The following is an 11,220-nucleotide window of genomic DNA, read 5'->3' on the forward strand; positions in this document are numbered from 1 at the left end:
CTTACATTGAATATTCTCCAGGGTGGGCAATATATTATACCACAAAGCAAGTCTTACTCAACTTAAAAATGTTTTAACAATACAAAGTACCTTTTATGATCACAATAGAGTGAAACCGGAAATGAAGAATGAATAACAGAAGAAAATTCGCAAATATAAGGACATATATATATATATATATATATACATATTTTATGGTGAAAAGATATATATATATTTAGAATTAGCCAGCTGGACTCAGTTTAGATGATCCCAATTTTGTTGGCAACATCCAAAGCATCGTAATCGGGAGCCAGTCGAACACATGCCTTCTTCTCTCCATCAGGCCGAATCAGGGTGTTGACCTTGGCCACATCAATGTCATAGAGCTTCTTCACAGCCTGTTTGATCTGGTGCTTGTTGGCTTTAACATCCACAATGAACACAAGTGTGTTGTTGTCTTCTATCTTCCTCGTGGCAGACTCAGCGGTCAGCGGAAACTTGGTGATAGCATAGTGGTCCAGTTTGTTTCTCCTGGGGGCGCTCTTCCAAGGATATTTGGGCTGCCTCCGGAGTCGCAGTGTCTTGGGCCGCCAGAAGGTAGGTGACGTGCGGATCTTCTTTTTTTTGTGGCTGTGGACACCTTTCAACACTGCCTTCTTGGCCTTCAAAGCCTTCGCTTTGGCTTCGGCTTTAGGAGGGGCAGGAGCTTCCTTCTTTGCTTTCGGCGCCATCTTGTGAAAAAAGACAAATATACGGATATTAAGCAATACACTCTTAACCAGTGGGTACAAGAAGAAATAACAAGAAAAATTAGAAAATATCTAAGATAAATGAAAACAAAACCCAAACATAACAGAATTTATCGAAGGCAGCAAAAGCCATGCTAAAAGAAAAATTTCTAGCTCTAAATACATTAAAGATAAAGAAAGATCTGAAATCAACAACACAACTTTACACATTAAGGGAATAGGAAACGAAGAGTAAACAAAACCCAAAACTAGCAGAGAAAGATTAGAGCAAAGATAAACAAAACAGAGAATGGAAAAATAATAAAGAAAATTAACAAAACCAACTATAGTTTCTTTGAAAAGATCACCACATTTGACAAAAATCTTAGCTAGGTTGACCAACTTCAAAAAAAGAGAACATTCCAATTACTAAAATCGGAAATGAAAGCGGGGACATTACTATTAATGTTGCAGAATAAAGAGTATTATAAAGGGGTACTATGAACAATTATAAACAAATTGTTTAACCTAGATGAACAAATTCCTAAAAATATGCAACCTACCAAGTCTAAATTATGAAAAAATAGAACATCTGAATAGGCCTATCTACTAAGCTTTAATCAGTAATCAAAAGTTAAGGAACCAAAATCAATAATCGGACTTCACTGAATTCTACCACACATTTAAAGAAGACTTAACACCAGTCTTTCTCAACCTCTCAAAAATTGAAAAGGAAGGTTGGGTGGGTGTGGTGGCTCACGCCTGTAATTTCAACACTTTGGGAGGTTGAGGCAGGTGGAACATCCGAGGTCAGGAGTTTGAGACAGCCTGACCAATATGGTGAAACCCCATATCTACTAAAAATACAAAAATTAGCTGGGTGTGGTGGTGCACGTCTGTAGTCCCAGTTACTCAGCAGGCTGAGACAGCAAAATTGCTTGAACTTGGGAGGTGGAGGTTGCAATGAACAGAGATTACACCACTGTACTCTAAGCTGGGCAACAGACCAAGACTCCATTAAAAAAAAAATGAAAGTGAGAGAACACTTCCTATTTTTTGAGGTTAGCATTACCCTGATACCAAAGTCAGACAAAGAACTGAGTTCAGCAGCATAGTAAAAGTGTTATGTACCCATGACTAAGTGAGATTTATTCCTGGATTGCAGGCATAGTTCAACATATAAAAATCAATCAATATAATACACCACATTAACAGAATGAAGAAAAAACATACATGATCATCTCAATTGTTACAAAAATGTATTTGACAAAATTCAACACCATCTCAGAATAAAAATACTGTAGAAACTAGGAGAAAACTACCTTAACCTGAAAAAGACTGTGTTTGAAAAGTACATAGCAAATACCATACACAATGGTGAAAGGCTGAAAGCTTTTCTCAGAAGATTAGGGAAACAATAATTATGCCCACATTCACCACTTTTATTCAATATCATATTGAAGTTAGAGTCAGAGCAAGTAGGCAAGAAAAATAAATAAAAGACACCCAAATTAGAAAGGGAAAAGTCAAATTATCTCTGTTTGCAGATGACATGATCTTATATGTAGAAAACTCAAACCATCCACACAAAAATTTCTCAGAATGAATAAATTCATCAAAGTTTCAGGATATATATACATAAAATCAGTTGTGTACACTAATGTAAAACAATTCAAAAAAGGAAACTCAGAAACCAATTCCATGTACAGTAGCATCAAAAAGAAAAAAATACTTAGATATGAACTTAACTAAGGAGATGAAAGACCTGTACACTGAAAATAAAAAAAAAAGATTGTCTGAAAGAAATTAAAGAAGACCTGACTAAATGGAAAAAAAAAATCCTATTTTTTACATTGAAAGACTTATTATTGTTAAGAGAAAAATACTACAAAAGTGATCTACAGATTTAACATTATCTCTGTCAAAAATCACAGTGTGTTTTACAAAAATATTTTTTAAAATTCTAAAATCTACAGAAGTCTTTCAAACTCCTTGAAAAAAACGAAGTTGAAAGATTCACACTTCCTGATTTCAAAACTTAGTACAAAGCTACAATAATCAAAACAATGTGGTACAGCTAGACAGATACAGAAACCAATTAGATAGGATAGAAAGACAAGAAATAAATTCTTGCATATATACTCAAATGATTTTTGAAAAAGCTGCCATTACCATCCAATGAAGAAAGACAGATTTTTGTTTGTTTGTTGTTTTTTAACAAATAATGTTGAGAAAACTGGGTATCCACATAAATAACAATGAAGTTGGAGCCCTACCTTATGCCACATACAAAAATTAACTTGAAATGGATCAAAGACAGAAATGTAAGAGTCAAAACTATAAAACACTTAGAAGAAAATGTTGGAGGAAAAGTTCATAGCTTTGGATTTAACAATAAATTTTTGGACATGACACCAAAAGCAGAGGCAACAAAAGAACAAAAGAAAAAAGAGATAAATTTGACACATTAAAATACACTATCCATAGAGTAAAAGAGAACCCACAGAACCAGAAAAAACGTTTTCAAATTATATATATAATAAGAGATTAATATTCAGAATATATAAAGAACTATTACAATTCAACAACAACAAAAAATACCCAATTAAAAATGGACAAAGGACTTGAATAGACAGTTTTCCAAAGAAGATATACAAATAACCGTAAAGCACATAAAAAGATCTTCAACATCACTCATCATTTGGGAAATGCCAACCAAAAGCACAATGAGATACTACCTCATTAGGATGGTTATTTTTAAAACAAAAACAGACACAGAAAACAAGTGTTGATGAGAAGGTAGAGAAGCTGATATCCTTGTGCATTGCTGGTGGTAATGTAAAATGTGTGCCTGCTGTGGAAAATAGTATGGCAATTTCTCAACAAATTAAACATGAAATTAACATGATTCACCAAATTTCCTTCTAGATATATAACCAAAATAATTATAAAGCAAGAACTCAAATATGTGTACACCAATGTTTATGAAAACATTATTCAACAGCCAAAAGTGGAAATAACCAAAATGCCCAATAGACCAAAAAATAAACAAAACATAGTATGTACATACAATGGAATAATATCCAACATTAAAAAGGAATAAATTCTGTTACATTCAGCAAGATGAATGTAACATCATCACAACATCACACTAAATGAAATAAGCCTGACACAAAAGGACAAATATAGTGTGCCTTCAGTTATATGAGGTACCTAGAACAGTCAAGTTCATAGACACAGAAAGTTGAATCATGGTTATCAAAGGTTGAGGTAAAGGGGACATGGAGAGTTATCATTTAGTGAGTGCAGAATTTCAATTTGGAGTAAGAAAGCTCTGGAATGTATAGTGATGATGGCTGCGCGACGTGAATATAATCAATGCCACTGAATTTTACACTTAAAAATCACTAAATGGTAAATTTTATATCTATTTTACCACAATTATATGTGTGAAGGGCACATAGCAGTTTCTGCCTAATAATTTTGAAATCTATTGGGCACATGTCACTTCCCCAACTCAAAGCAGTGTATATCCTTTGATTAGTACCAGTTCTGTTCCCTGTGATTGGTTCCCTAATTACTGTGAGCTCTTAGCTGAATCCTTATAAGAAATGGCCTGTATTTGCAGCAGAATAGCTCTTTTAGCCTGCTTGTAGAAAATCAGAAGTCCAAAAGCTTCTTTTTTTAATAAACTGCTCTGTCCCCTTTAGTCCATGCTGGTGATATTTTTACAAATACAATCCTCTTAAAGACTTTGTGGATTTTCTATGAATCTGACTGAGTTTATCCCATGCCTCAAAACCACTTCCAAATTCATTATGAGACTTATTTCTGCTGAGAGAATTTACCTTAAGATTCTTAAAAGCTTTTTTATTTAGCTGAGTGGTCTACCAAGTACCACTTTAAAACTTCTAAGGTTTAAACAATGAGTCTTTCAGCCACACTCTTATTTCATTTTAACCCTGAGGCTACTCTTACTAACAATACTCTAGATTTGTTATTTTCCATGAGATTATTTATTCTTTGGAAACTTTTTTCTGACATCTGGAAAAAGTGGACTGAATTCTCTATTATTTCTTCTAAATTCTGCTTAAAAATCAAACAGTTCATTTTTAGCTCAATTTTCTCTTGTAGCACTTCATTATATGCTTCTAAAAAAACCTCAATACTATTTTTAGCAGTTTGCTTGGAAGTATTCTTAGCTAGATGCACAAGTTTACTAGGTAATTTTTCTTTTTCCAAGTTATCCCAGATGGCAGTCTTGCTAATTACTCTGACACTACATAACATCGTTCCCTCTTTTTTCCAGTGTTCAATAGCAATCCCAGCACTAAATGTTCACCATTTTTTCTAGCATTTATACACTGCATTTTTTGCTGTTTTCTAATCATCTCCTTGCTGCTTTTCATAGCCACCTCCTGAAATTCAATCCCAAAGCCAATACCACAGGTTTGAAATTTTTGTGATGACAACACATCCTTTTAGGACAAATCCCTGTTTTAATTATGTATCATTGCACAAAGTGCCTCCAAAACTCAGTTTCTTGAAATAATAATGTTTTAGTATTGCTCATAATTCTGTGGGTTGGCTAGGCTCAGCTGGGTGGTTCTGAGATGAGGTTACCCATGCAGCTGCATTCAGCTTGGCTGGAACAACAAATTAGGCCTCTCTCACATGTCTGGCATTTGATGCTGGCAATCACCTGGGTGCCTCATTCCTCTCTCATGTGGCCTCTCATTTCCAGTAGTCTAAATAAGTATTTTTATAGTATGATGTCTGCATTCCAAAAGAGCAAAAGTAAGAAGCTTCCAGGTCTTTTTTTTTTTTTTTTTTCTTGAGATGGAGTGTTGCTCTGTTGTCCAGGCTGGAGTGCAATGGTATGATCTCAGCTCACTGCAACCTCGACCTCCTGGGTTCAAGTGATTTTCCTGCCTCAGCCTCCTGAGTAGCTGGGATTACAGGCATGCACCACCATGCCCTGCTAATGTTTGTATTTTTAGTAGAGACGGGGTTTCACCATGTTGTTCAGGCTGGTCTCAAACCCCTGATCTGGTGATCTGCCAACCTCGGCCTCCCGAAGTGCTGGGATTACAGACATGAGCCACCACACCCAGCTGCTTCCAGATCTTTAAGAACTAGAACTGAAATCAGCACTTCTGCTACATTCCATCCCTCAAAACTAGTCACAGAGCCAGTGAAGTTTCAGTGAAAGGATAAACCACAATCTAATAAAAATAATGTCTATTACATCAAATATAGGATATAATTTTATTTATATAAAATAATGACACAATTTTTACCACTTGTTATTTATTTTATAAGCTTATTGAAAGAGATCTTTTAAACATACCTAGCCAGATTTTTACCAACTATCACTATAACAAACAGAAAAAAACTCGCAATAAATTATTCAAAGCATTTTCAAAATTTCTTCATATTCACAGTCTGATTTCAGAGTCAACATTTATGTTTATCTCACAATATCGTTCTCTGTACCATCAAGTGCATTGATGAGGCAGCGTTTCTTAAGAGAACATTCCACTATTCTATCTGGAATTTTTCTTCATGCTGCTAACATGCGTTCTTCAAGTTTTGATGCTGATATTTTCTTAGTTGAATGAGAGGCAGCATGAACCAGTCACATCATTCCTTTCTTGCATTGAGTTTCCTCTGGGGCAACATGGCAATTCCTCTTGCCTTGGGTTGCACTGCTTGGCCTATTTTAGACAATCTTTTTCAGATATCTCAGGGATAGGATTTTCCACGGCTTCATCTGTTTGGGGATTCCTTTCTGAGAACCTAGTAGTTGGTCTTTATTTTGCAAGAAAATGTGGAATTATGGCGATTTCACAGTTATGAATATTCACTTTACAGATATCAGTTTTGTCCCACCACTTCATTTCTGTGCCTTCTGCCTTTATTGTATCTCTTTGCATCAATGTCAAGTCAGAGTGCAATCTTTTAAAATATATTTAAAATGACAATTAAACTCAACAAATATAATGTCAAGGGTGCACTTAACTCAACTGAAGTGATAGTAATGTGAGTAGTAAGTGTCAAGTTCATGCCTGTGCAGTCAATGCCAACTATGCCTTGAATGCTGCCTGGCTCTCAGCATCAAATGCCACAGGTTGTAATATGCATCTCAATTTTAGAGATGTTAAAATGTAAAAATATATATGTAATATTCATTGAGTTTCTTCTGGGTATCCAGTGGTGAGCTAGGGACTGTCTGATGGATGTATTTTAAAGATCTAAATATACTGCTTGTCCTGAGGGGATGTAACAAGAAAAGTTCCCCATATGAAATAGATAACCATGATAAATGGCACAGAATACATTTTAAAGTAAATGGCACAATTAGTAACAGCTATAGAAATGACAGGGCATGTCAGAACTGAAAAGGATGTGACTGGCAGAGGCCATTGATAATGACTTTAGGTTGTGTTCACTCTTCATATCTTTTCCTTATTTTCTATTTTTTGTATTTTTCATATTAATATAAAAAAATGTTCATATATTCAAGATATTGATACTTTGTGGGTTGTAAGTTTTTGAAATACCTTGTTCTTGTTGTTGGTATGTTTTAAAAATTTGTTTAGAAGTCTTTGACCTTATAGCAGTTTGAATCTATATGGTAATAAAAATGTATCCATGTTTTCCTCTATGATGCATAATTTTTGTTTTATTTTTTAAGTACTTTACTGCTGGATATGTTTCCATATCTTCTAATTTTTAAATTGTGGCTTTTCACATTAATCTTTTTGATATATCTGGGATTTATTTTTGTGTATGGTGTGAGATAGAAATTTAATTTTTTCATATGAAATGATCAATTATATCAGGATAGTTTGCCAAAAAGCCTACCCCTCCTCACAACATCCCTGATTTGTAGGTGCCTTCAGTTAGAGTGTGTAAAACTCCGACTTCTAGAAAAATAGAATTCTCCCTGGAGAATGTAAAATGATAATCAAATTATATTATGTAAGGGCTGAAATAGAAGAGGAATATACTTTAATGTGTACTTTCTTTCCCTTTTGATGTTAGAGATAAATTCTGATTAAAACTATGGGCATCTCTCTGAAAGGAAAAAAGAATGCACAAACACATTTAAAATGTTGCATGACATTTCAAGTGTTCCCAGACCACTTGAAGCCTATGCATAAATACCTCCTTCTCGATTTAGAATGAGGAAAGTGGGAGGATGGTGGCATCTTACCCCAAAACTCAGATACTGTATGACAGAGCCTGAGGGAGAATCCAGGAATCCTATGTCTCTTCCCAGTATCATTCCACATGTATACTTACAGTAGATCGCTAATGTAGAATGAAGAAATATCACAAATTTGTGATCATGCACTGAGAAGAATCAAATAATTGATGCCAAAACATCCAAAATAGTATCATGAGCTTAATTTTTGATCTGAATCTAATGGTTAATTATAGATGAAACATGGAATTGTGTAGTTATAAAGAACAGGTTGAATTTGAGAGAAGGAATTTAACTTTGATTTGTTAAGTTCTGTTCCCCACCTAGCCAGAAGGCCTCTTATAGCAGATTATTTCTCAGTTGATTTATGGCTTTGGCACCCTATAAATAATCATTGGAAGACCTAATTTGTTTGTTATATGCAAATTACCTAGATGAGCTTATTAAAGATAAGGTTGGACTGGTAGCAAATGTAATTCAAGACAAGTCAAGAAGGATTAAGGTGTTTTGTGATTGATTGAGCAGGAAGTTGAAAGTCAGTAACAAGACAGATTGATGCGTTGGGCAGGACATTTTGAATCAAGAGCTATTACATGTAGTATAGAAAACTCAGTTAATAAACTAACCAAGAAAAGAATGATTTGACTTTGGAGGGACAAAATAATAGAAACTTAGTCAAGGAAATTAGAGAAATTTGGGGTTAAACGTATTTTTCTTTCCAAGATAATACAAGTTAAAAGCTATGGAAATGAACCCAGTTAGTCAGTGACTAAAGATCAATGACTGTGGCAAATTTGCTGGTGGTTTTGGTGATATGATCTAGGTATTTCTTTAGCCTCATCACTATAGGGAAAAAAGTCAAAACACTCAGTTCTTGGTTGAGCCCAAGCTGCCGAATCCGTGAAGCTCTAGCTCCCATTCAAGCTGGTTTCATGTGAGGCAGTATTCTAAGGCTCTTGGTCTCCACAATCCCTGAAGTAGTTCCTAATTATTCCAGTGAGCCCGAGTAACTGAAAAAATTATGCAGGGAGGTAGTTTTGTGGACTTGACGACATGGCTTCTCTGAACTAGTCATGAGGCTTGCTCTTGGGCAAGTAGTCTCTGCACGTTTTATAAAACTGGTAGACTTAGATGTCTTTTCCTCTCATGAAAACAAATTACATTACACCATCTTTGGGGTTCATTGTCTTATTTAATTTGCTTTTTTATTCCTAGTGGTCTACCCTATCAGGAAGTGAATTTCAGTCCCACTTTCTTTTCCTCTCTCAGTCTTCTTTGCTGTCCAACCCTATGCCTTTCACTTTTCTCCTGCCTTTTCAGAAATTCTTTCCTCTACCTGCTTTTCCCACCATCACTTTAGAGTCTTCTTGCTCCACTGGCTCACTGGAAAATTCTGCTCCAGTCTTTTACTTTGAGGCCTTTGTTACACATTGGTGGTCAGAGCAGTACTAAAAGTGGCAGGAGTAAAAGTGGCCATGATGATGTAGTAGTAATAGCCATAGTACTTGCTATTTTTGTAGATATGTAACAGGAATAACATCATGCTCTTATGTCAAACTTTTAGCAAACCTTCCCATTGCCAACCCTTCAATCCTCCCAAAAATTAGTCTCACAAATCTTTGGAATTTTGGCCATTAATTAACAAAGTACCATTTGTTGAGAACTAAGTCACAGAAATGCAAACTATGACCACCAACCTGAAAGAGCTTGTAGAGCTAATTGAAAAGTCACTTGACTATAAGCTAAATAAGTGAACAGACTTCAGTGCTGTAAAATTTTAGAGAAAATAGAGACATTGCCCTGGGGTGGTCAGAGGAGACTTCTAGAAGGTGACAGAGCTTGGCAAGGCATTGAAAATGGGATTGGGCATTAAGAGGGACACAGTGAGAAAGGGCATGAATGTGGGGGGAAAAATGAAGCAGAAAGATAAAACAAGGATCCAATCCATCATCAGAGGAAATTATAAAAGTTATGATGTGAAAGTGAATTCTTTTATAATGAGGCCAATATCTTACATAAAGAAAAAACTATATATGTATACACATTTATCATTTCGGTCAACAACTCAGTTGTACAAGAAATGCTATTTCAGACTCAGAATAATGTTTCAACTCAGGGACTCAAGTATTTCTTTGTTTCTGGAAAAATTACACAAACCACTGCAATCACTCTGTTTTATCTTCCTAGAATTCCTATTATATCTTTTAACTTCTCTTTTCTACTTTGCATCATTTTAGTTCTTTGTGGTGTATCTTAAGTAATTTCCTGGATCTGGCTTCAAATTCACTAAGTGTATGTAGTAGGTGTGTGTGTGTTAAAATATGTATGTATACATATATAATAGTCTACTCTGTATCCACTGAGACTTTTCAAAAGTGAATTATTTTTATTTCTAGAATTTCTATTTAGTTTTTTGTTCAACTATGCTTTTCTTATGAAATCTAATTATTATGTTACAGATTTAATCCTTTACCTTTTTGAATATTTTAGACATATTAATTTTAAAGGCCCTTTCTTCTGTTTCTGTTGCCTATTAGTTTGGGCTGTGATCTTTCTTCTCATTCACCAAATATACAAGAAGTCACACATTGGCTTTCCTTGTGCACTTTGTAATTCTCAGCCATCAGTTCATCCTCAACAGAAATTATCTTCTAAGAGGGTGTTGTCTTAAGGACCCAGGCTCATGTTGTTAGACCTATGGGACAGTTTCAATTTTGTTTTTCTCAGATAACCAAAGATTTACCATTTGGCCAGTTTTTATGTTTGTTTCTCAGTTCAGGGGCTTTTGAAATATTCAGTTAAGCTGAGAATTAGATCCCCCATATTCCTATGAATGTATGCTTAAGAATTGAGGTTTTTGAGTTTCTGCAGCTAACCAGAGCCCAGAATTGGAGAATAAATTTTAAGCAATGTCCTCAAGGCTAATGATACTGCCTTTTCCATCTTTCGTTCTTCATTCTATCCCTTCATGATTCTTATTTTCGGCACCATATTGGTGTGCATTGAAACAACCACCACCATTTATCACCGTTCATGAATCTGTGGATTGACTGGGCTTAGCTGGGTGGTTTTTCTGTTCTAACTAGTATCAGCTGGAGCTGTAGTCATCTGGAGACTTGATGGGTTAGTACTTCTGCGAGGACTCACTCACCTATCTGATGCTTTGGGTGGTGTCATCTGGAAGTCTTGGCTCAGCTATGTGATTCTTTGGTTTGATGTGGTATTGGCAAAGACTGCAGTTATCTGGAGGATTGACTAGGTTGGAATATTCTAGTAGGCTCATGTATTTAGCTACAAGTC

The 11,220-nt window shown here is 35.2% G+C and overlaps 1 pseudogene; it reads right to left on the reverse strand.

Annotated features, from left to right (window-relative positions):
- Positions 1 to 204: 204 nt before the first annotated feature.
- Positions 205 to 713, reverse strand: LOC116531811 (annotated as a pseudogene).
- Between the last annotated feature and the right edge of the window lie 10,507 nt (positions 714 to 11,220).

The sequence above is a fragment of the Sapajus apella genome, unplaced genomic scaffold (assembly GCF_009761245.1).
Source record: "Sapajus apella isolate SASKATOON/1434 unplaced genomic scaffold, GSC_monkey_1.0 scaffold72, whole genome shotgun sequence".
NCBI lineage: Eukaryota > Metazoa > Chordata > Mammalia > Primates > Cebidae > Sapajus > Sapajus apella.